The following is a 25,788-nucleotide window of genomic DNA, read 5'->3' as shown; positions in this document are numbered from 1 at the left end:
CTTACAGACTGAGCAGGTAAGAAGAAAGGACAAGAAACCATCTTCTGGTTTTTGTGTTTGTGGCTACAGACTATGCCATGCAAGATCTGGTAAACTGGTCCTTACTGCAGAAGACTTTATACATAGCACCTAGTGGCTCACAGGTAGTGTCTTATTGGATGTTGAATTTCCACACTTTTGACGGCATGAATCAGTAAATACTGGGGTTTATTTTGCCACATACAGGTCTGCATAGGTTTAATACAAGTAAATAGCAATAATATTAATAGTCACTGCCATTAATGGAGTGTCTCCTTCATACCAGACACTCTCAGATGACATGAATTATCTCTTTAAACCCACATGGTCCTGGAAAGGTGATATTATTCATTTTTATATTGAGGCAACTGAGACACAGGTACCACACTGCTTCAGCCTTTTCCCCAAATGATTTTACTTGCCTTGAATACTTTGCTAGTTCTCTTTCAATATGCCATTCTTCTTTAGCTATTGGTCTATAGTTGGTCGCAATTCATCTTTGTCACCTATTCCCTGACCCTGACCAATTACTGAGCATATCTCCCTATTCTCTGCCATGTGATAAGCTTTGGTCCTCCCAAAACACTCTTCTTACCATTACCCTGTTGAAGCCAACCACCCCTCTCCCCACACAGAATATTTCACTGTTGCCTTGCCCTGCTCTTAAAGGCTCACTTCTTCTTTGTAGAATGATGCAGTTGCTAAGAAGGCTGTTCATTTCCTGACTTAAGTGAATAAAAACGACTTCCTTTCCTTCATGTCCATTCAAGTAAAAACCTTCTCTCTGAACTCCTGGTAATTTTTCATCACAAAATGAGCACAGGCTCTTGGAAGTAAAATGATCACTAATAAAGGGGGGAAAAGGTTATTTTACAGTAAGGAGAAAGTGATCTCCATTAGGGTCAACCCTCTGGGTGCTTATTTTACAGTAAGTAGAAAGTGATCTCCATTAGCGTCAACCCTCTGGGCGCTCTAGCTTTTCCCTTTGTGTTCTAAGAAAGATACATCCTTGAGAAAAATCTACTCTTTTCTAATCCTGGAATAATTTAGGGAAGCAAGTCTCGAACTTCTTCTATCAAAGCCACAGAAGGAACCATTAAAGACGTCTCCGGGACGTAGAAACGCATCACCAAGGGGGTTGGATAAAAAGACGAAATTTGTTTAATACCTGAAATACTCACTTTTAAAAAGCATGCAAATTGTAATCACCCTTCCACAATGTCTTTGTTTTACTGAAAAAATAATTGTAATGTCTTTTGGATTAAATGATGGAAATATTTAGCTCCAAATTTTGGCACGAAGTTAAAACTCGTGGATAATGTGCTATGTTTATTCTGTGGCTTTTTGTATTCCTGGTACACCGTCATGTATCTTCCTGAGCAGCCAAACACTAGGATGTTAAACTACCCTGATGATTTTGCTAAATAATTATTACGCCAAACAAGACAGTAATTCAAAGAAGGACAAGTGTCTGAACCTTTGTTCTTTCAGAAAGCTTAAGAGTAGCCGTGAGGATCTGCTGCGTGACTCCTGCGCTCTCAGCGTCTGTTTCCAGTTAGAGAGCCCGGGGGTAAATTGACTCAGGGTCACTGACGCAGGTGTTCCTGGTTAACGGCAGAGCCTCCCAGTTACCACTCTTCAGACGAAACTCCTTGTAAAAGCTTCCTTCCCTGAATCTTTTGCGAAACATCAAATCATGAAGAGCTCTTGTGAGTATCACTTCAAGTTTTTTTCCTGTCTTATACAGCAAAGGGGGAAGTTCACTGCGTCAGCTTAGATAATGTGTATGTGTTCTATTTGAAAACCTTAAAATAAAAAAATGGAGACGGAGACTTGTTCTGTCACTCAGGCTGGAGTGCAGTGGCACCATCTCTGCTCACTGCAACCTCTGCCTCCCAGGCTCAAGCGATTCCCCTGCCTCAGCTTGCTGAGCAGCTGAGATGACAGGCGTCTGCCACCACAGGTGGCTAATTTTGTATTTTCAGGACAGACGGGTTTCGCCATGTTGGCCAGGCTGGTATCGAATTCCTAAATTTCAGTGATCTGCCTGCCTTGGCCTCCCAAAGCGCTGGGATTACAGGCATGAGCCACTGCACCTGGCCCCATGTGACTTTGATATTTTACTGCATGTCTTCCTTGGCAAATAACTAAATCCTGTTATGTGGGAGGGAGTTTGGAAATCGTGCTTAAGAACCACCCACTATCTCATTTGTGAAGTACACTGTCACTTGGGGAGCCAGGCAGTGACATCAACAGACTTGTTTGGTTATGTCTTTGAGCCTTGGGATCCTTGTAATTGTTTTTGCTTGATAAAGCTATTTGACTTTGCCAAATAAATGTCTTAGGCTTAAGGCACTAAAATAATGTCAGCTTCAAAATTAGTGAACAGATTATGAAAAATGACTGAACAATTATTTGGAAGGCAATTTGCGCCTGTATTTCTATCTGAAAGAATAATAGTTTGTAAATGAAATACATTTTAGGCCGTTATTATAAGTGTCACAACATGAAAGGATTGGCGAATTGGAGAAACAGAAATTAAAAATAAAACTTAAAAAAATAAGTCAGGATATCTTAATGGTACAAAATAAAAGAGACAATAGAGACATAGAAATTTCCTTAATTGATAATGTAGTTCTTTGTTCTGGAGACTTGTTCATTGTTGTAAAACTAGGTACATTTAATCTTTTAAATTGTTTTTATGAGAATACTTTTCTTCATTTATTTTAAATATATCCCACTGAAGAGAGAGTATATATAAAAACACATGTACAATTTAGAACATAACATTAAAACGAACGCTTGCGTACTTTCTAACCAGCGGAAGGATAAGAGCTTTAATGGTGATCTCGATGTATCTGTGTCCAGATGCACTCTTCTCCCTTTTCCAAGGGGAGCAATCATTGCATATTTGGTGTTTATCAATCCTGGCCATTAAAAATTGTTTATCCATATATATATATTTATGCCCAAAAATAGGTGGTTGAATTTAGCTTGTTTTGAGCTTTGTAATACCTGTTTGTAGTCACCATGGATGTAACCTTCCTTTCCACTCAAAATTAGCTTTCTAAGAATCATCCATGTTGATAGATACAGCTGTGTGATATTCCATCATGTAATACTGCAACTTATAACTCTGCTTATTTATCTATTTTCCAATCAATGAACATTTTCAGTGATCCTAATAATTTTCACTATTATGTGCAGTCTGGCAAGGAGGACTCATATATGATTCCTGGTGCTCAGGAACAAGGATTTCTATAGACAACATACCTGATAGTGGAATTGTTGGGTCTTAGAGTATTCAAATGTTTAGCTTTACGTATTATCATGAAACTGTTCTCCAGAGTGGCTTTCCAGTGTACTCTTTCATCAGAAATGAGTTTCTATTGATCTGCATCTTCTCTATAACATCTTGTTTTAGATAATTTATTTTTTTTCATTGGTATAAAATGGTATCTCATTGTCATGCATTTCTCTGGTTAATAATGAGTTTGGTCGTATATCTATATGTTCATTGTGAAATGTCTGTTCTTTTCTTGCCCATCTTATCTATTGGGATGGCGATCTTCTAACTGATTTTACGTAGTTCTAGCGGTTGCTATGCGTTCCAGAGAGCAGTCTTCATGAACCCTATGTGCGGCATCACGGTTCACATTGTGCTCTCTTGGGATCCTCTGACGAACACAGCTTCTTATTGTCATGACGTAGACTTACCAATCTTTTCTTTATGAATTGTTTTAGACTCTTATTTAGAAACCTTTCTCGACAAATATTCTCTGTTATTTTATAAGTTTTCAAGTTTTGAGTTTTACATTAAATTATTAATCAAATTAGAATTATCTTCCATATATATGTGAGATCTCAATTCTTGCTCCATTAACCAATTTAACTATTCTGGTATCAGTATCTTCCCACCTTAATTGCTTTGGATTATAAAAACTCTTGATATTTGGTGTGCCAAATTCCCCCAACATATTAATCTTTTTGGGTATTCTATTCTCAGTCCTTTGTTTTTTCATATGAAACTCAGAATCATCAAGTTTGTTTAAAATTCTACTAGGATTTTGATCAAAAGTTTTTATAACTATCAATAACTTTTCAAAATTTGACATTGTTAAAACTGAGTTTTCTTATCCGTGAATGTGAAATATTTTTATTATCTGCAAAAAGGAGTACAGATAAAAAAGAAATGTCTTTATTATATTTTTAAATGTTTTTATGAAAGTATTATAATTTTTTGTCTAGAGGTACCACGCATCTGTTTTTAGATATTTGTAAGTGGTGTCATGTTGGGAGTCCCTAAGAACTTCCTCGGGCTTGGTGACTCATTAGAAGGTCTCATAGGACTTAGAAGTGGTTATGTTGATGGTTATGGTTTATTATAACAAAAAAAGCACAGATCACAATAAGCACAGAGAAAAGGCACGTTGGGCACCATGCCCGGCCTAAGATCAGCTTTCTTAAGCTTAGAGTTCCAAGTTGTCTTGAGAAATAAGGCACAAGGATTCAGATCTTCTCCTCTCAGGAGTTAATATGCTAACTGAAGCACACAAAAAAAGAGAAAAGGTAAATACAAAAAAAGAGTATAAAACACATAGAAGACAGTTTTTAAAATGTATAACATGCCTGTAATTGAAGTCTCAGAAAACAGAGACAAAGAATGGGAAAGAAGTAATATTTGAAGAGGTAATAACGAAAAATTTTCTAAAAGTAACCCACAAAATCAAGAAATTCTGAAGAAACTAGTCAAGATATATGCAAAGTAACCCTCACTTTGTCTCATAGTAAACTGAAAGCCAAAAACAATGACAAAATACTTAAAGCACCCAGGATCAAAACAACATTTCTTTCCTAATAAAAAACTAATAACTGAATTTTCCACAAAAACGATGGAAGTGGGAAGATATAAATATCATCAAGGATATATTCTACTCCTGGAGTTGATGTGCTTTGGTCATCATGTCTTTTTAAAACACAAAGCTGTAATCAGTTTCTAAACAGTTTAAGAATTTTGCATCTAATTGTTCAGAAAATTTCCCCTTTTTTAATATTCTTATCTGCATTACCTATCGAGGCTAAACACGACTGCTTTAGAAGAGTTAAAGGAAAGACTGCTTTAGAAGAGTTAAAGGAAAGTTTTCTCTTTGTTGTACTTATGAAAAAGTTTATGTACAATTAAAATTTGGTGTTTCATCACATTTGATAGATTTTCCTGTATGACTATTTATATTTGGTGTCTATTTATGAGTAGGCTTTAAAATGTCGATTTGACATTAGTCGTTGTCAGGCAAGAAAGTTTTCTGGGACTTCAACTGCAGCCCGTGTAACATTTAATTCTAAGTATTTTTTTTTTATTTTCCATTATAATTTATTCTTTGACCTAGGAAGTATTTAGAAGTTTGCTTTTAAACTGTCAAATGTATGAAATTGTCTTAGTTTTCTTTTTATTACTAACAGCTAAATTATTTGTCTTCTTGTTAGAGAAGGTAGTCTTTGGTGCCTTCTGAAATATTTAAAGCCTTTTTGGCTTAGTATGTGATAAATTTGTGCAAATGTTCCTTGCATGTCAAAAAGAATTATCCAATAATTGGATAAATTTTCTTTATATGTTTATTAGGACTCTCATGTTCATTATGTCTGCAATTTCTGTCACATTACTAGTTTTGATCTGTTTTACATGTCAATATCTGAGATAGGTCTGTTTAATTTATTTATTTTTTTTTTAAATTGAGATGGAGTTTCGCTCTTGTTGCCCATGCTGGAGTACAATGATGGGATCTCAACAACCTCCACCTCCCGGGTTCAAGCGATTCTCTTGCCTCAGCCTCCCGAGTAGCTAAGATTACAGGCATGTGGGGTTTCTCCATGTTGGTCAGGCTGGTCTTGAACTTCCAACCTCAGGTAATACACCCACCTCAGCCTCCCAAAGTGCTGGGATTACAGGTGTGAGCCACCACACCTGACCTAAGATCAGCTTTCTTAAGCCTAGAGTTTCAAGTTGTCTGGATCTATTTTGTGCTGCTATAACAGAAAAGCACAGAGTAGATAATTTTTTAAGCAGTTATTTTATATTCAGTGGTATATGTGCCGGCATGTTGTATAGGTAAATTGTGTGACACAAGGGTTTGGTATATATATTATTTTATCACCCTTTTAATAAGCATAGTACTGATAAGTAGTTTCTTTACCTCTGTCACTTCTTACCATACATCCTCAAGTAGGCCCAGGCGTCCGTTGTTCCCTTATTTATGTCCATCTGTACTCAATGTTCCGCTCCCGCATGTCTCAGAATGTGCAGTATTTTATTTTCTCTTGCTCTGTTAGTTCACACAGGATAATGACCTCCATTTTGGTTTTGATTTGCATTTCTGTGATTAATGATGTTGAGTATTTTTTAATATGCTTATCGGCCATGTATATGTCCTCTTCTGAAAATACCTGTTCCTGTCCTTTGCCCACTGTTCAATGGCATTGTTTTTGGTTCTTGGTTTGTTTGAGCACTTGACGACGCTGGATGTTAGGCCTTTGTAGAATGTATGATTGGCATGCATTTTCCTGCATTCTGTAAGTTGTCGGTTTACTTTGTTGGTAGTTTCCTTTGCTTGCAGAAGCTTTTAAGTTTAATTAGGTCCTATTTGTCAATTTTTGGTTTTATTCCAATTTGTTTTGGGATCTTTGTCATAAAATCTTCTATCCAGAATGGTATCTCCTGGGTTATCTTCCGGTGTTTATATAGTTTTGAGTTTTATATTTAAGTCTTTATTCCATCTTGAGTTGATTTTTATACATGGTGTAAAAAAAAGGGGTTCAGTTTTAATCTCTGCATATGACTAGCCAGTTATCTCAGCACCATTTATTGAAAGAGAGTCTGATATGGTTAGGTTTTTTTTTTTTTTTGAGACGGAGATTTGCTCTTGTCACCCAGGCTGGAGTGCAATGGCGCGATCTCGGCTCACCGTAACCTCCGCCTCCTGGGTTCAGGCAATTCTCCTGCCTCAGCCTCCAGAGTAGCTGGGATTACAGACACGCGCCACCATGCCCAGCTAATTTTTTTCATATTTTTAGTAGAGACGGGGTTTCACCATGTTGACCAGGATGGTCTCGATCTCTTGACCTCGTGATCCACCTGCCTCAGCCTCCCAAAGTGCTGGGATTACAGGTGTGAGCCACCGGACCCGGCCTATGGTTAGGTTTTATGTCCCCACCCAAGTCTCATTTTGAATAGTAATCCCCATAATCCCCATGTGTCAGGGGAAAGACCTAGTGGGAAGTGATTACATCATGGGAGTGCTGTCCCCCAGGCTGTTCTCATGATAGCAAGTGAGTTCTCACAAGGTCTGATGGTTTTATAGGTGTCTGACAGTTCCTCCTTCACATACTCGTTCTCTTGCTAGCTGCCATGTAAGACATGCCTCTTCCACCTCCACCGTGATTGTAAGTTTCCTGAGACCTCCCCAGCTATGAGGAACTGTGAGTCAATTAAACATGTTTTTTAAAATAAATTGCACAGTCTCAGGTATGTCTTTATAGCAGTGTGAAAATTGACTTATACAGAGTCATTTCTCTATTACTTGTTTTGTCAGCTTTGTCGAACATCAGATGGTTGTGACATTATTTGTGGATCTGTGAAGATCAGGGCTGTGGCATTATTTGTGGAATTGCTATTCTATTCCATTGGTCTAGGTGTTTGTTTTTGTACCAGTACCGTGCTATTTTTGTTACTGTACCTCTGTGGTATAGTTTGAAGTCAGGTAATGTGATGCCTCCTGCTTTGTTCTTTTTGATTAGGATTGCCTTGGTTATTCAGGCTCTTTTTGGTCCCATGTGAATTTTTAAAGAGTTTTTTGTATTTCATTAAAGAGTATAATTGGTAGTCTGATTGGAAGAGCATCAAATCTATGAATTCCTTTGGGCCGTGTGGACATTTTAACAAAATTGATTGTTCCTATCTTCATAAGCATGGAATTTTTTTTCCGTTTGTTGGTGTCACTTCTGATTTCTTTGAGAAGTGATTTGCAATTCTTGTAGAGATCCCTTGCTTCCTGCTTAGCTGTATTCCTAGGTGTTTCATTCCATTTGTGTCTATTGTCAATAGGATTGTGTTCTTGATTTGGCTCTCAGCTTGGACGTTGTTGGTGTATAGAATCGCTACTGGATTTTTTACATTGATTTTGTATCCTGAAATTTTGCTAAAGTTGTTTACCAGATTGCTGGGCTTTTTGGCAGCGACCATGGGGTTCTTTAGGTATAAAACTCTATTTTCTGCAAACAGGAATAGTTTCACTTCCTCTCTTCCTATCTGGATGCCTTTTTTATTTCTTGTCTTGCTTGAAGGTGTTTATCATATCAAAGAACTTTTGGGCAGAGACCATGGGGTTTTTTAGGTGAATCAAACTGTCTGCAAACAGGGATAGTCTGACTTCCTCCCTTTCTCTTGGGATGCCTTTTAAAATTTCTTCTCTTGCCTGATTGCCAGGACTTCCAGTACAATGTTTAATAGGAGTAGTGAGAAAGGGCATCTTTGTCTTGCTCAGGTTCTCCAGGGAAATGCTTCCAGCTTTTGTTTATTCAGTGTCACGCTGTCTGTGGGTCCGTCATAGATGGATCTTACTATTTTGATGTATGTTACTAGGATGCCTACTTTGCTGAAGGTATTTTTTAACATGAAGGGATTTTGAATATTATCAAAAACCTTTTATGCATCTATTGAGATGATCAATAGATGCTTTAGTTTTGTTTAGATGATGAATCATATTTATTAATTTATGCATGTTGAAGCAGCCTTGTATCCCAGGGATAAATCCTACTTGTTGATCTTAGTGTATTAACTTCTGGACTCAGATTGCTAGTACTTTATTGTGGATGTTTGCCTCTATCTTCATCAGAAATATCGGTGTGAAGTTTTATATTTTCTTGTTGTTGTATTTCTGCCAGGTTTTGATATCAGGATGATGCTGATCTCATAGAATGAGTTCAGGACCAGTCCCTCCTCAATTTTTTGGAATAGTTTCGTAGGAATGGTACCAGCTTTTCTTTATATGTGCCATAGAATTTGGCTATGCATATATCTGGTCCTGGGCTTTTTCTGGTTGGTAGGTTTTTTTCATATCTGATTCAGTTTTAAAACTCATTATTAGTCTGTTTAGGATTTCCATTTTCCCATAGTTACTCTAGGTGTGATGTTGGGTTGTTAATTTGAGATTTTTCTAACTTTTTGATGTGGGCTTTTAGTCTCATAAACCTTCCTCTTAACATCACATTTGCTGTGTCTCAGACAATCTGGTGTGTTTTAGCTTTGTTCTCATTTGTTTCAAAGACTTCTTGATTTTTGCCTTAATGTCATTGTTTATCCAAATGTCATTCAGAAGCAGGTTGTTTAATTTTTATATAATTGTGTGGTTTTGAGCAATCTTCTCAGTATTGATTTATATTTTTTGGGGGGGCGCTGTGGTCCAAGAGTGTAGTTGGTATGACTATAGTTTTTGTGAACATGGTGAGGATTGTTTTAAAACCGATTGTGTGTACCATGTGCAGATGAGAAGAATGTATATTCTGTTGTTTTGGGATGGAGAGTTCTGTCGATATCTGTTAGGCTCATTTGGTCAAGTATCAAGGTCAGGTCCTGAATATCCTTGTTTGACCATCTTTCTAACACATTCAGTAGGATGTTAAAGTCTCTCTCGTATTGTGTGGCTATCTATGTCTCTGTGCAAGTTCTTGAAACCTGGCTTTATGAATCTGGGTGCTTCCGTTTGGGGTACATATATATTAAGGATAGTTAGGTCTTCTTGTTGAATCGAACCCTTTACCATTATGAAATGCTCTTCTTTTTTTTCTTTTATTGCTGTTGATTTAAAGCCTGTTTTGTTTGAAATTAAAACAACTCCTGCTTTTTCTGTTTCTTTGGTAGGTTTTTTCCATCTCTATACTTTGAGCATGTGGGTGTCGTTGTATGTGAGATGATTCTCTTGGAGACAGCATCCAGTTTGCTGAATCTTGTCTCTTTATCCAACTTGCCACTCTGTGCCTTTTAATTGGAGCATTTAGCCCATTTGCCTTCAAGGTTAATGTTGGACAAATCTGATCCTGTCACCATGTTGTTAGCTGGTTACTTAGCAGACTTAATTGTGTGGTTGCTTTACAGTTTCAATGATCTGTGTACTTAAGTGTGTTTATGTGGTAGCTGGCAATGGTCTTTATGTTCCACATTTAGCATTACCTTGGACCTTTGGTAAGGCAGGTCCGGTGGTAAGAAACTCCCTTTTCATTTGCTTATCTGGGAAGAGTCTTATTTCTTCTTTGCTTGTAAAGCTTAGTTCAGATGGATGTAAAAGTCCTGATTGGGATTTTTTTTTTTCTTTAAGAATATGGGTCATTGATTTCTTCTGGCTTGTAGGATTTCTGCTGAAAAGTCTGCTGTTGCTGATGGGATTCCTTTTGTAGGTAATGTGCCTCTTCTCTCTAGATGGCCTTAATTTTTTCTTTTATTTTGTTCTTGGAGAGGCTGATGACTATGTCTCTTGGGGATGCTCATCTTGTACAGTATCTTACAGAAGCCCTCTGCATTTTCTGAACTTGAATGTTGATCTCACTAGCAAGGTTAGAGAAATTTTTGTAGATGAGATCCTCCAATATGTTTTCCAAGTAGCTTGCTTGCTTTCTCTCTCTTTCAGGGATGCTGATGAGTCATAGATTTGGTTGCTTTACATAATCCCATATTTCTCAGAGGTTTTGTTCATTCTTCTTTCTTTTATTTCTTTCTTGTCTTACTGAATTATTTTGGAAAATTAGTCTTTGAGCTCGGAGATTCTTTCCTCAACTTGGTCGATTCTGATGTTGGTACTTGCAATTATATTATCAAATTCTTGAAATTAGTGTTTTAGCTCTAGCATGTCAGTTTGGTCCTTTCTTACCATTTTATCTTTTATCTCCTATATTATTTTATTGTATTCGTTATATTCCTTAGACTGGGTTTTAGCTTTCTCCTTTATGTTGATGATCTTTATTTCTATTCATATTCTGAATTGCATTTCTGTCATTTCAGCCATTTTAGCCTGGTTAAGAACCATTGCTGGGGAACTATTGCAGTGTTTGGAGGTACGAAGACGTTCTGGCTTTCCAACTTGCCAGAGTGCTTGCCCTAGTTCTTTCTCACCTGTATGTGCTGATATTCCTTCAGTCTCTGAAATTACTATTCTTTGGATGAGATTTCTTGCTTTTGTCTTCTTTGATGCCCTTGGAAGTTTGTTTGTGTTAGGAGGTTGGCTCGGTCAACTGAGTTTATTTCTGAAAGATATCAGGAGACCAAAGCCCAGCTCAGCACTCCTGATCTGCATGTTCTAATGTGTGGACCAGGACCCTGGTTTTGTTCTTTTGTTCCTTGAGGTTGGGAACCAGCTGTGCTGGATGGGCTGAAATATTCCTGTTCCACTGGCCACAGCACTCTGATGGGTGGTACTGGCCAGAATGCTGCATTGGGGTGGTGGGCAGCAGGATCCTTGCTCACTTGTGCATGCCAGCAAGTGTGGCAGAGTGCATATACATTGGCCAGGGTGGGGTACTAGGAGAAACAGGGCTGTGGCATTCCTGCACATTCTTATGCCAGCACAGGGGCACAGTCAGGGTCAGGTTTGCTGGTGTCTGTGCTTGCACTCACACTGGCAGCTGCAGTCGGTGGGGAGGACTGGTGGCCATGGAGGTTACTGGCCTCTATGTGCACATTCACAGTGGTGGCAGCACAGGGGTGGGCCAGCTTGCTGGTGTTCCTATGTGTGTTTATGATGGTGGTCATGTCACCGTGGGGAGTGGAGCCACTGGCACATATGCTCTTATTCACTCTGGTGCCAAGTGCATCATCGGATGGGGGCAAGATTGCTGGCATCTGTCTATGTGTTCATGCTGGCAGTGGCAGCATGGCTGAGTGCCTGTGTGCCAGAATAGGTGTTTAGGGTGGCAACAGCTTGAACTCACACCAGCAGAAGTGGCACACCAGGATGATCATGCACATACTCCCTGGCATAGGACAAAAGTGAGGCTCACCTATGTGCAGGCATGCCAGCAAAGCACTAGGGGGTTGGCCATGGGGGAGTACCTGCCAGCACAAGAAAGCAGCACAAGAAAGATGGGGAGAGGCTGCGAGTGGGTCAGTGCATGTCAGCTAGGGCCAATATGCTGGAGCTCTCAGATGGTCAGGTGTGGTCTGCAGGTGAAGAAGCTATAATGGGGGCACCTGTGAAGCACCCTGGTTGGGCATCTGAGGCTGCGATACCAGTGAGCATGGCCAAGTCTGGGACCCTGGGAGAGGCCAGCTGAAAGGGATGTGCTTATATTGGACTGGTCCCATCTCAAAGCCAAGACTGCCTTAGTCTTTACAGGTTCAACAGTCCCCCAGTATCTAAAGTCTCCTAGAGGAATTTGGCAGGCCTTGGGGGAAGGCATTCCTGGCTGTGCCCAACTGAAGACATTCCTGCACCAAAGCCATGCAGTCTTGGTTCCTCTTCCTCCTCCTACTTCTCTAAGAAGGTCTTTCTGCCGTTTTAAGTGGCCATAGGTGTTATGGAGTTTTCTGTTGCCCAGATTCCAAGGGTGCATGGTGAGTTTAGGCCACTCCTCACCTACACAGCTCACCTTTTCCCCAGGAGTTCCTGGAGGTCAAGAACAAGTCTTGGTGCTAGGAAGCCTAGTGCAGGGTTCTCAGCTTCCTCTCCGTTGAGCCCACATCTCCATCCTTCTTCCATGTGGATAACTTACAATGAACAGAAATTTATTTGGGTCATGGTTCTGGAGGCTGGGAAGTCCAATGGCAGGGCAGTGGCACTGGCATCTTCTCAGCACCTAGTGAGGACCTTCTTGCTGTGTCATCTCATAGCAGAAGGCAGAAGGTGGAAGCAGGAGAACATGCAAGAGAGATAAAGAAATGGTATCGAACTCATTCTTTTATCCAAAAGTCACTCCTGCAATAACTAACCTACTCACATGTTAATGACATTAATCCTTTTATGAGGGCAGAACCCTCATGACCTAAAATCTCCCATCTCTCAACACTGTTGCATGGGAGGTTAAATTCCCAACCCATGAACTTTCGGGAACACATTCAAATCATAGCATCTCACCCTTGGCCCCTCAAATTTGTGTTATTCTCATATGCAAAGTATGTTAATTCCATCCCAGTAGCCCCAGTGAAGTCATACATTGTTCCAGCATCAACTCTAAAGTCCAAGGTCCAGATTCTCATCAAAATCAGATTGAGACACGATCCATTCTGAGACAAATTCTCCTCCAGCTATGAGCTCATGAGACCAAAACAAGTCTATGCTTCCAAAATATGATGGTGAGACAGACATAGGATAGACACTCCCATTCTAAAAGGATGGAATAGGCGAAAAGAAAGAAGTAGCTCATGCCAAGTTCAGAACCCAAGACTAAAAACAGTTATAAATCTTAAGATCCCAGAATAATGTCTTTTGACTCCATGTCTCACATCCTAGGCACACTGGGGCAGGGGCTGGGCACCCAGTGCCTTAGGTGGCCCTGCTCCTTTGGCTCTGCTGGGCTCAGTTCACCCAGCAGCTCTCACAGGTCTCATTCCTGCAGCCTTCCCAGACTGGAGTTGCATGTAGGAGGCTCAACAGTTCTGGAACCTGCAGGGGCTGCTCCATTTCCATTGCTCCACTAGGCATTACCTAGGGGCACTCTCTGCAGGGACTTTTCTCCTGTGTCCTTGCTGGACATGGCCCTCGTAGCACCTTACTGTACTGGCTCTGTCCCTGTGACAATTTTCTGTCTGGGCCTTTGGCTGTTCAATACATCCTTTGAGATCCTGTGGAAGTCACCGTGGCCCCACAGCTTGTGCACTCTGTCTGCAGACTTGACACGCACCAGAGCATCATGTGGATGCTGCCGAAGTTACTGTTTGCACCCTTCGGAGCTGTGGCATGAGCTGCACCTGAGCATGTTTGAGCTATGCCTGGACCAGCCAAGGCACACTGTACTGCAGACAGCAGAGTCTTGAGGTGGCCCTAGGCAGCAAATACTGAGGTCCCAGGTGCACTCTGTCTGCAGATTTGACACGCACCAGAGCATCATGTGGATGCTGCTGAAGTTACTGTTTGCACCCTTCGGAGCTGTGGCATGAGCTGCACCTGAGCATGTTTGAGCTATGCCTGGACCAGCCACTGTACTGCAGACAGCAGAGTCTTGAGGTGGCCCTAGGCAGCAAATACTGAGGTCCCAGGTGCACCTCTCTGAACCTTGCTCTCAAGGACCTAGACTGCCTTGAGGATCTCTTTTGGGGTAATTTTCTCCATTGCCTTAATTAATATGCCTGGATTTATTTGATCCATATTAATCTCTTTAGCAAATGGTCACTCGGCCACACCTTTTGTACTTGCCCCCAACATACTTTTTTTATTCTGTACATGACAAAGCTGAAAGTTTTCCAAATATTTCTGTTCTGCTTCATTTTTAATTGTAAATTTCTTTTTAAAATAATTTCTCTTTTCTCTTATGTTATTGTAGTGGCCAAAAGAAGCCATGTAGCACCTTGAATGCTTTGCTGCTCAGATGCTTATTCTGCCCGATATCTTAGTCCATTAGTCATAAGTTCTGCCATCCACAAAGGCCTGAAACCTGGACATAATTCTGCCAAGTTTTTGGCAACTGTATAATAAAGATGGCCCTATTCCAGATTTCATCCCTTGTTCCTCAGTTCCATCAGGGGACTCATCAGAATGGCCTTCGGCGTTCATATTTCCATCCACATTCTGATCATTGAAGTAATCCCTACAAAGGTGTAGGCTCTTGCTACAGCTCTTGCTTCCTTCTGGGCCCTCACCAGCATTGCTCTCAATGTTCCATTCATGGCAGTAGAAGCTTTTTCTCTTCTGATTGTACAAAACTTTCCAGCTTCTATTTGTTACCCACTTCCAAAGCCACTTGCACATTTTCAAGTGTTTCTTCAAGCCATAGTCCCACTTCTCAAAACTAATTTTTGTTTTAGAGTGTTTTGTGCAGTTATAACAGAATATTTGAGACTGAGTAACTTATAATGAAGAGAAATTTATTTGACACATGATTCTAAGTTTACGGGTCTGCATCTGCTGAGGGCCTTTGTGCTATGTCATCTAATGGTGAAAGGAGAAAGGACAAAAGAGCAGCAGACAGGGAGAGGAAGGGGGGCAGACTCATCCTTTTATCAGGAACCTGCTCCTGTGATAACTGCTCCACTCCTGAAATAATAGCACTAATCTATTGATGAGAGCAAAGCCCTTTGTCCTAATCACCTCTGAAAGGCCTCACCTCTCCACACCATTGCAGGGGATCAAGTTTCCAAGACACGAACTTTAGGAGACACATCCAACCTGTTACACTGATGTAATTTTTTTTTCACCTTTTCTGCGCTCTTCTGATTTAGATGCTTTTCTGAAAGAGCACACAGTAGGACATTGTTTCTTTTGCCAGCCTAACCAAGTTTTATCTTTCACCTGGAGAATTTATTAAATTTTATTTATAAATATAGATTTTTTAAAAATTCATAGATGTACTTATATTTGTGCTTTTAAAAATATTTTCAGGGTTTTTTCCTTTCTTGCTCTTTTGGAATTATTGAGTTGTTTGTTTGCTTTACCTCCTTAATTATGTATAGTTTGAGTATTACTCTATTTCTCTCATAATGTTTATGCTAAAATATTTTGATGAATTTTTTTTTTTTTGAGAACAGAGTCTTGCTCTGTTGCCCATGGTGGAATGCAGTGGTACGATTTCAGCTTATTGCCACCTCTGTTTCCTGGGCTCAAGCTCTCTTCTGATGTCAGCCACCTGAGTAACTGAGACTACAGGCATCTGTCACCATGCCTGGATAACTTTTTGTCATTTTCGTTTTTTTGTAGAGACAGAATCTCACCATGTTGACCAGGCTGGTCTCGAACTCCTAGATTTAAGTGATACATCTGCCTGGGCCTCCCAAAGTGCTAGGATACAGGCATGAGCCACTGCACCTGGCCTTTAGATGCACGTTAAATTTACAAGCTCTAAAGTTAATCAGTATTTTTACGTTCCTCCCATACATTGAAAGGACCTTAGATTGCTTTAACTTCTATTATTCTGCTTCCACCTTGAATATTATTATCTAATATTTTATTTATGTTTTAGTTTTCTCCCTACAAAGCAAACATTATTACTACTATTTTTGCACAGTTCATGTTTGTTTTTATTTAACACATATTTGCCTCTTTATGCTCCCTCTTCCTTTTTTAAAAATCTCAGACCTTGCTAGTGGACTTTTCCACCCACCCAAAAGTACACCTCTGCACAAACAATACTACTATCTTTCTTTAAATGTCAGTGGACTGTGGAACCCTTTGAATACCCATATGTAGGTCATGCATTAAGAGGTCCTAATCTAAAAACCGGCTTTAATATCATAATGTTTGGCAGCTTATATGTGAAGGATAGGCTTTTTTTTGTCCACAAAGCTGTCATTTGAAGAAAAGGCTAATGAAAAATCCAGTGGTTGGATCAAGTTGTTGCTCCACAGGGCTAGTCCCTCCCAAGGAAATTCTCTGGGAAGAACTGCCAGCGGGACACTGGACACTCCCATAAGGCAGGGCAAGTCCTAAATGATTCTGCTGTACTGCCAGGAGCTGTTCTTTCCCATTCCTGCCCTTGGCCATTGGCAGCACTTGAATATCAGTTTGAAATAAAGTTAACGATTTCTGAGTTCCAATTATACAACTTAAACATGATCTTGTGGATGCAAACTTGTAGAACTAGGGAGGAAGCCTGTAGCAATAAGGAGCCTCTTGTTTTTTGCTTATTAGATCATTCAAGCTGTCCTGTGTCTTGCTAGAATGTTGGAGCTCATGGCCCATGCCTAACTCTTGGTCAGCAGAGGATAATGCATAAAGATACTGTGTAATCATTAATGGAAAACAGGGAAGTTCAGTATCCTGAGAGAACACTCACATGCACCAAATGGCTACAGAATATTTTTCCAAAGCAAGAGCAGCCTGGCAGCTAACCTTATAACTGAGGAAAACAGGATAAAAAACATGGGAGGAAGCCCCAAGGAGCAAATGCAAGATATTATATTGTATAAGAAATTGTGGGGAGTACCAAAGATTTTTATGTATTTATTTTTTTATGCTCAAGCCAGTAAAGTACTTACCTGAGTATGAAGCTCCTGATTCTGTTAGTACTTCTGACGATAGCAGAGCGGTGGACAGAGGACAACTCTGTGGTGTTCTGGCGATGATTATGCAGTGTCTTGGTATCAATCGTGAGGTGTGCGGAAAAGAACCATAGGTTGTTTAAATCACATTAGCCTCGGTTCAAATGCTTATTCTAATATTTGCTGACTTTGCAAATGCTAATGATTGTTTTAGACTCCCTCAGCCTCAGTTTCCCAATTTGTAAGTGGAGAACAAACATATCTACCATGCAGCCTTGTGAGGATTAGCTATAATAAAAGCAAAAGACTTTCAACCCCTACTCTATGGCAACTCCTCAGTAAAAGGTAGCAGTTGTCACTATGTGACACTCATCCTGTTAGTGACTATCGCTTCCTAATTTTCAGATTTATAAATATTGTTTTTTACCTCCTCCACTCACCTCACAAATGGGCTGTAAAGGTAATTATAGATGTCTAAGTGAGCTTGAGCACTTTGGTGAAATTTCAGACAATTCCTTTTAACAGAGTTCTTTAAGAATCCAGACAAAAACATGAAGATTCACATTAGATATGAAGGGATGAGTGGTTCTTTTTAAATGACAATTTATTTCACTCAAACTTTAAAATACTACCAAATTTGACTATTTCTTTGACAAATTTTCCTCATATTTTGACAGATACGGTATCTAGCTTTCCTCACAGCATTTCCAGTCCAAGTCCATAACTAAAAACATGGAGCGCTTGAGGGAAGAATCTTATGACATAATTGACTGTCTTTTACTTTTTGAGACCATGCGTTTGACTGTATCGGTGAATTACCTGCGCCGCATGCTTTTCCTCACTCCCTCTTGCAGCAGTTTTGAAGGGCTCCGGCGGAAGTCCGTGTCCCTCTGTATGATTGCTATCCGCCTGCTTCAGGTAGATGCCCTGCTCTCTAAGGCTTTGTGTTTGCATTTCTTCTCTTCTAAATTGAGTGCTCCAGCTTATTCCCATTAGTTATTATGGTCAGGCTTAGTTTCTGAGCTCAAATGAATTCTAGCCAAACAAACTTCATCCTGACCTTTCTACTCTTTACCCTGGTGCACAGAGCTGGGAAATTCTAAAGTCTCATAATTCCTATCATCCTCCTTCTCCAAGGCTGAGAACATAGCCAATTCCAGCTAGCCAGCAACCTGCCTCCTGTTCCCCTCAGCCACTTCCTGACCCGTTCTCCTTCTAGAGAGAAAGACATCTCTTCCTGAAGGCATAGCCCAGCTTTGAACCATACTGCCTCGAATTTTACTTTCCAAGTAGAATAAAATAAAAATAAAGAGAAAAAGAACCCAAGTTTATTTTTCTCTATCTTCCTGTCGTGTTTATTGATAAAACCAAGAAATGGGATCCAAAGCATAACAGATATTCAATAGCTATTTGTTATGTGAATAAATAAACAGTGTAAAATGTGGGATGATGTAAATGTTCTAAACCGTAATGGTGATGGATTCTGTGCCATGGCTAGTCTGGCATCCATTCCAACAACATTCTGCGATGTCTTTCTAAACTGTAGAGGCTGAAAAGCTAAATCCTGCACATCTCAGATTTTCCTGCTGCTGGAGTTCTAGATTTGGTGAAGGTTCTACCAACCTGATGCACTCACGTGAGATTTGGATTTGAAACTGAGTTGCGTAGAGACAGGCGCAGAGCAGAAGGCATTCATTCTGTTTTAAGTTGTGAGAATTAGTACAAAACTGGTTACTGATTTCTTCATTTGATGACTTGCTGAAAGCTCAAGTGGAAGCTTCCCTACCATGAGTAGAAATTCCTGGATGCTCAGGCTAGCGCTTGCTTCCAGAACCTTTCCAGTGATTTTATAAGTCACTCAACACATGATAATGTCTCTGTTTGGAAATAAACTGTTGTTTGCAACCTAACTCTGCTCTAGCAGACACATTAAAGTTTATGACCTCTTTCATCTCCTTTTATTATTTAATTTCAATTTAAAATTTTTTCTGGTGTAATATTGTCTGAAACTTTTTTATTGTATTGGACTTAGAAAAAAAACACTTGGATATTTCCATTCACTCAGCCAATATTCATAATCAATATTTCTCCAGAGTCCAGTAGACTCTGGGTACAAATAACACCTTGGCATAAATGCGTATGTTTTATTATTTCACTGTTCCAACCGGCTTGATGTAGGACTTTGCACCTCCTCCCCTTGCCACCCAAATCAAAACTTTCTCTACTCTCTTTGTCTGTATTGTAAATCCTTAGATATTTCTTCTACCTGGTCAGAAAAAATTCTCTTGTGTTTTTCCAGTATGCAGTTTTTATTAATGGCCTCTGTCTTCCATGCCACTTGAGAATAACATCTGTCATAGGATTACTGCTTTCTACATGGGAACACTTATTCCTGACAAGGCAGGGCTTTCATATCCTTCCACAGCTAACAGCTCAAGTGACTCTACAATGCTGTGTAGTCTCTTGGTTATTACACTGTCGGCACAAAACTGCTCCAAGAATAAATGGGACAATACCTGTGTTAGTTCATTCTCATGCTATGACGAAATATCCGAGACTGGGTAATCTGTAAAGACAAGAGATTTTCATTAACTCACAGTTCCATTGCTGGGGAGGTCAAAGGAGACTTACAATTATGGCGGAAGGCAAAAAAGAAGCAGGCACCTTTTTCACAGCTTGGCAGGACAGAGTGGGTGTAGCAGGGGAATGCCAGACACTTATAAAACCATCAGATTTCTTGAGACTCACTCATTATCATAAGAACAGCATGGGACCACCCCCATGATCCAATTACCTCTACCTGTTCTCACCCTTGACACAGGGGAATTATAATTCAAGGTGAGATTTGGGTGGGGACACAGAGCCAAACCATATTAATGCCCTTCTCCCATAATCTATTATATGATTTGCAACCAAAACAAAATGACTTATGCCCCATGTCTCACTATAACCAGAAAACTGCTTTGTTCACTGTTTAAGGCTGAAACTAATCCATGGAGTTTGGTGGGTGATATTGTTTGTCTGTTTCCCCATCCAAATCTCAAATTGTAGCTCCCATAATTCCCATGTATCATGGGAGGGACCTGGTAGGGGGTAACTGAATCATAAGAGCAGGTCTGTCCTGTTCTGTTCTCGTGATAGTGACTCAGTCTCATGAGATCTGATAGTTTTATAAAGGGAGTTCCCTTGCACATACTCTCTCTTTACTGGCCACCATGTAAGACATCCCCCATTGCTCTTCCTTTGTTTTCCACCGTGATTGTGATGCCTCCCCAGCCATGTGGAACTGTGAGTCACTTAAACCCTATCCTTTATAAATTACCGTGTTGGATATGTCCTTATTGGCAGCATGAGAATGGAGTAATACAGTGGGGGAATATATATCAGTTACTTTCTGGTGCCTTTTACTTTCTGTATTCCCGGCTTATTCCACAACCTTCTCCTACAGCCAAAAATAAAGCTCCTGGGACACAATTAATTATTATTTCTGGCCCCACCCTCATTCACAAACTCCAGCAAACAGCTAGCCATAAACACCAACTAAAATCACCACTGCTCATTTTTTTTTTTTGAACATCTGTTCTGTGCTAGATGCCAGTGATCCTAAGGTGAATCCGATGTGGTCCCTGTCCTTAAGAAATTTATCATCTAGTGGAGATCAGTTATAGAAGCGACTTCCAAGGTATGGCATACTGTATGTTAGAATCAGGGAAAACCTAATATTCAAGGAGCACTTCTTAGATTTGAGACCTAAACAAAACCAAGGAAAATTAAGGGCAGAGAGGGGTCCAGGACTGCCCATACAGTTTCCCAGGCCTTCTCTTACTACACAGAGATGCACTTTAGTTCAGGTTACTTCATGTTGTATATGCAGACATTACTTACATGGAAAGTTATTGATTTGGTCATGAAATATCTCTGTTTTATGTTTTAATCATTTGTTAGCTTACATGATATTTCCGGAGACCTATGCCTCATAAATCCATGGATCCCAGGGTTGTTTGTTTGTTTTCCACAAGTAATCCTAGAAAGATCAGCTATATTTTGCTAGAAGCCTTCTATTGATGATGGGTCTCCTGAAAGCAAATATCCTTGTTTTCTAAAAAGTCTGTCAACCTGGGAACGTTTCTTTCTCAAAAACATCTCCCCAAACCCACCATCAAGGGAGAGAAGAAATTGGAGGCCTGGTTCTTAAACATCTTCCCACCATATATAGGGTTTCCAAATCTAGATGACCAAAGACAGGTTCTGCTAGCACCAGTGCAGCACCCCTCACCTACGTCCAGCATATAGAACAGGAAGTTAAGAATCTATGTACTGTTGCAGAAGACTGGGTGGTAGCAGGGGAGAAAGAGAGAGAGAAGTTGGATTATTATAATTTTATCCCTCTCCATGAGGAAGAGGGATGCTTTCCTTTTCCCACAAGTCAAGAGAATGGAACTTCGAAGAATAACTTATGCAAAGCATACATGCATTCCCTCGAGTTTAAAGATAGAAGGATATGGAACTTATGCTAAAAAAATCTAAAAATAAGAGGCCACCTAGAGTTTGCATAGAGAGAGAAGAGGCTCTAGGAAGAGGGAACCCTACTCCCTCTGTATTAAAATGATTTGGTTTTAAGCAAAATTTGTTGACATCTAAATATGGCTCAAAGTGCTGTGGGGACTTTCTAATATTTTCATTCAGAGGAGAGGAGCCTACTGAGTGATTAACAGCAAAAGCTGTGAAAAATAACAGACGTGTTTTCTGCTTGCATCTGAAGGAAGTGTAGATTATCAAATAGATAAATGTGTTAAACATGCACACCAAAATATCATTGCTTCATTAGTATGCATATTCAAGCTGTGTGTGTGTGTGTGTGTGTGTACCTGTGTATACATCTGTGTGAGGATATAAATGTCCTTATTCTCTCCACTTGGTGTTAATGGGAATTAATCAATAACCCAAATTATGCTTGAGAAACTATGTAATCCAAAGGCAAGAAGGAGCTTGGGAGAGGAACGCTGTTTATTAGTTATATGTAATTTATTTCCCACTTATGAGAAAACTATTCCTTAAATGAGAAAATAAAGTGAGCCTTGATTAAAAGTAAATGCTGGATAATTTGAGCTTTAATTGAGGAAAACTGAACATACCTCAATAGCATTGAGACCCTTCATGACACATGAGCATTATGGGTAGGGAAGAGCAGGAAGGATTCAGGCTAAAAATGATTTACCCCAAATCCTCAAGAATCTTCAATGGAAATAAAATGCATGGCTTTTTTTGACCATCAAAGTGTGCTTCAAACAGATGTACAAATACTTTACTTTCATGCAAGTTTGATTAAAATGTTTATATTTGTCAGTTGAAGAGCTTAGATTCCCTTTTCCCGTCAGATTCAACTATCAGCACAAAGTTACCTCTCTGTGAAACAGACTCCTGTGACCTCCATTTTGCTGTCAGACTTCCTGTGACTGCTCAGAGAATTGCAACAGAAAATAATTCTCTTCTGCAATAAGACCCTAGGAAAAAAATCTATTTACCGAGTAACAAGAAAAGTTCTAATTATTTCTGCAGAAATTGACCAAAGAAGCAAGCTCAAGTGACAGAAATAAAAACGTCTTTCTGTGTCTCAAAAGGGATGACTGATAAAGGGCTGATAGATCTCGATGTAGAATGCTTTCATTCAGGTTTATCTGCAAGGCCCTATTGATGTCGATATTGACTCGGAAGCGAATCCCATGGATTTAGATACTGCTGATTTACTTTCCTCCAAACAACATGGGAGAGAAAGATAAACTTTAAAAGTGCATAAATTTAAGAAAAATACTTTCAATCCAATAGGCTATAAGAAAAATCAGAAAGGAACGAGAGAAAGGATTGACTGTGTTCTGTTTCTTTTATTGGGTCATCCTTCTCTCATATAATGGCATTTCATGTTTAATATATTGAATAGGAGGAAAATAATTATGTAATTGACTATTAGTTTTCTAGCTTCTCAGATTACTTTTGTAATAATACCTTTTAATCATAAAAATTCATAAAATAGGCATTCCATTGTAGAAGTTTCATAAAGGCTTATCATCTGAAAATCATTAAAATATGCATTCTTATATTCAAACTATGCAAACAACAGCAAAAAGCTATTGTGCAAGGCAGAATTTATGGTTTTTGATTAACGGGTAACCAAATGTGGCTGAAGCAGATTATAATATGAAATCACATATTGGCTGGACAGATGTTTAAATAGAGGTAACATCTGAAGTTCTCTACTTATCATTCATAGCAAATCTAACAACATACAAAAGTCTCTAGAGAAAAATTGCTTTTTTGAATGTTGTGATGTCTATGTCCATCGTATATAAGAGTTTTTCTTTAAAGTGGAAGATGTTTGAATGAGATACTGTTTTAATGAAGTAGGACACTGGCTAGATGAAGACCATCCATCAGGTGGTGTTAAAATCTGTTTCTGGATCTTCCTCTGCTTGGATTCCTCTATATGCTGCTGACATTGCCTTCATCCCAGCCACACTCCCCAAAACGGTGTTCACGCTTTTCAAGTGCTTCATTGACCCTAATAGAGAAACACTAGATTCTCCTCTCATATCCAAATACGCTTTAATCCTTGTAGCTCGTTCTCTTCCAAAAAAGTTTGCACAAATGTTGAATGTTTGAGAATCGATCAGAGTTCTGGTGTTTGTAAAAGTGAAAATGTGAGATGTAGGTGAAAGAGCAGCAGGATTAAAGTTATTTTGCCTTCCATAGCGCATTACATAGGAATTGGATTACAACCGATAATTCTTTGCCGTGTGGAGGAGAAGACTTAACAAATGGTAGGAAGGAATATTACCCCTCTAATCAGATGAACCCGATAGTCCATACACTGTACACGTAGGCACACATTTGCCAAATATCTCTGTCTCTGCGTATACATATATGCATGTGTCATGTGGGTCTCACAGAACTGATAACCTCAGGTTTTATTCAATGGTTATCAAATATTTGCTTGTCAAGGTTTCCTGGTTCTGCAGCAATCAGACCTTTCCAAGTCTACATTGTTCAAAAAACTCTAGGCCAGGACTGTGATGATAGAAGCCACATGTCTGAGTAGTAAAGAGTTAATACTCCCAAGGAGAAAGCATTCATTCCCTTTCCATGCCTATCTCTTGAGTGTTCACTGTGTGCCAGAATTGATGGAGACCCTGAATAGGCCAACATGAAGACGATAGACAAGTCTGCAGAGAAGACACCAACCGCCTGATTGAAATTATAACAACCAGGCACTGAGTCACCACAGAGGGAGTCAGTCCCCTGCTGACCCCACAAGAAAACATCAGACTAAAAGTTACAGTAGATTAAAATAGCAGGGCTAAAATACTTCTCTAATCATCCTTGATTAGAGAATGTGGAGTGATCTGTGCATGAAGAGCAATCCATGGTCAAACCCAAGTTTGTTCTAGTATATTCATAATTAGTTGTAATGTTTACGTAACTGTTTGGTAAATTCCGTTTATTACCAATGTGATGAAGCTATCTCCCAGATAACTCCTTTTTGTCCTAAACCTCAAGAAAAGAATATCATGAGGGTTTTGGTTTTAATGCAAATGCTTAAATGCCGATGGCTCCAATAATCACTGTTAGGAGTCTCATACATAACCAGAAACAGACCATCTTTGAAGGGGTCTGCATTTACCCTGACTATGGGCAAAGCGAAAAGAGGTTAACCTACTGGCTTCCTAAAGAAGGGTGGGCATAGACTGAGTCAATGCCTAATAGAGGAGATCAATAAAGTGCTGGTGTGGACGGGGACAATAACAGTTTACAGATGCTCTGAAGCCACGAGTCATCATCATTAATTTAGCTCCACATGCGTGTAGGCAGAAAATAGGATTCAGACAGGCCTCTAAGGGAAAGATCTATCATATTGATCGAGTGCAGCAGGCAGAAAGATGGGCTTTCAGGTCTCATGTCAGGCAGTGTTATGATGCGGTGAAAGGCGATCAATAGAGCCGTCCCATCAGACTGAACTGCCCATTGCTGGGAACACGGCCTGGCCTTATGACCTTCTTCCCACTTAAGTCTGAGGCTCAGCATGCAGTCACCTGCAGCCAGTCCAACCTGGAGAGGGGGTTTCAGCTTGGCTCAGGCCACCTTCCTACTTTGTGCTTTACGCTGATATGTAGCACCTGCTTTGTTCTTCGAGCTTGAGTTCCTCAAGTTTGTTAGCAAATTTAATTACCGTTTCTTCTAGAAATGAGGCTCTGCCCTTAGCGTCTGTTATTCCTATTTCCAACCCGGGCTTTGAAACCTGACTTCTGGACTCCAGTCAGGTATCTGAGTTTCTGCTCAACGACCGTCATGTATGTCTGCCTTTATGTGCTTCTCAGTATCTCCTATGCGAATTCTCCATCACTGAGTTCTTGCCACGGGCTTGAGGAGTATCATTGCTTGAAGTTGGAATACAGATGTTAATTGCTTACCTCTTATCACTTGCATTTCGGGGCTGCTGTCACCAGGTACTGAATTCTGTGTAGCAGTCTAGATGGCTGCTCAGTTTCTGAAAATAGATTGTTTATCCTTTTGCGCGCTTCTAACTTCCAAAAACTGGGGTAGTTAAC

At 39.8% G+C, this 25,788-nt stretch overlaps 1 long non-coding RNA gene across 1 annotated transcript in view; it reads left to right on the top strand.

The window, feature by feature from the left end:
• Positions 1 to 1,651: 1,651 nt before the first annotated feature.
• LOC144578022 (uncharacterized) overlaps positions 1,652 to 25,788 on the top strand; it is a 277,148-nt gene continuing 253,011 nt past the window's right edge. Inside the window, exon 1 of the long non-coding RNA XR_013522967.1 lies at positions 1,652 to 1,727. This is a non-coding gene — a long non-coding RNA (uncharacterized LOC144578022). The remainder of the gene's footprint in view (positions 1,728 to 25,788) is intronic.

This window comes from Callithrix jacchus, chromosome 10 (assembly GCF_049354715.1).
Source record: "Callithrix jacchus isolate 240 chromosome 10, calJac240_pri, whole genome shotgun sequence".
In the NCBI taxonomy this organism is placed as follows: Eukaryota; Metazoa; Chordata; class Mammalia; order Primates; family Cebidae; genus Callithrix; species Callithrix jacchus.
The sequence above is the reverse complement of the archived record's forward strand: the minus strand, read 5'-3'. Positions and strand labels throughout refer to the sequence as shown.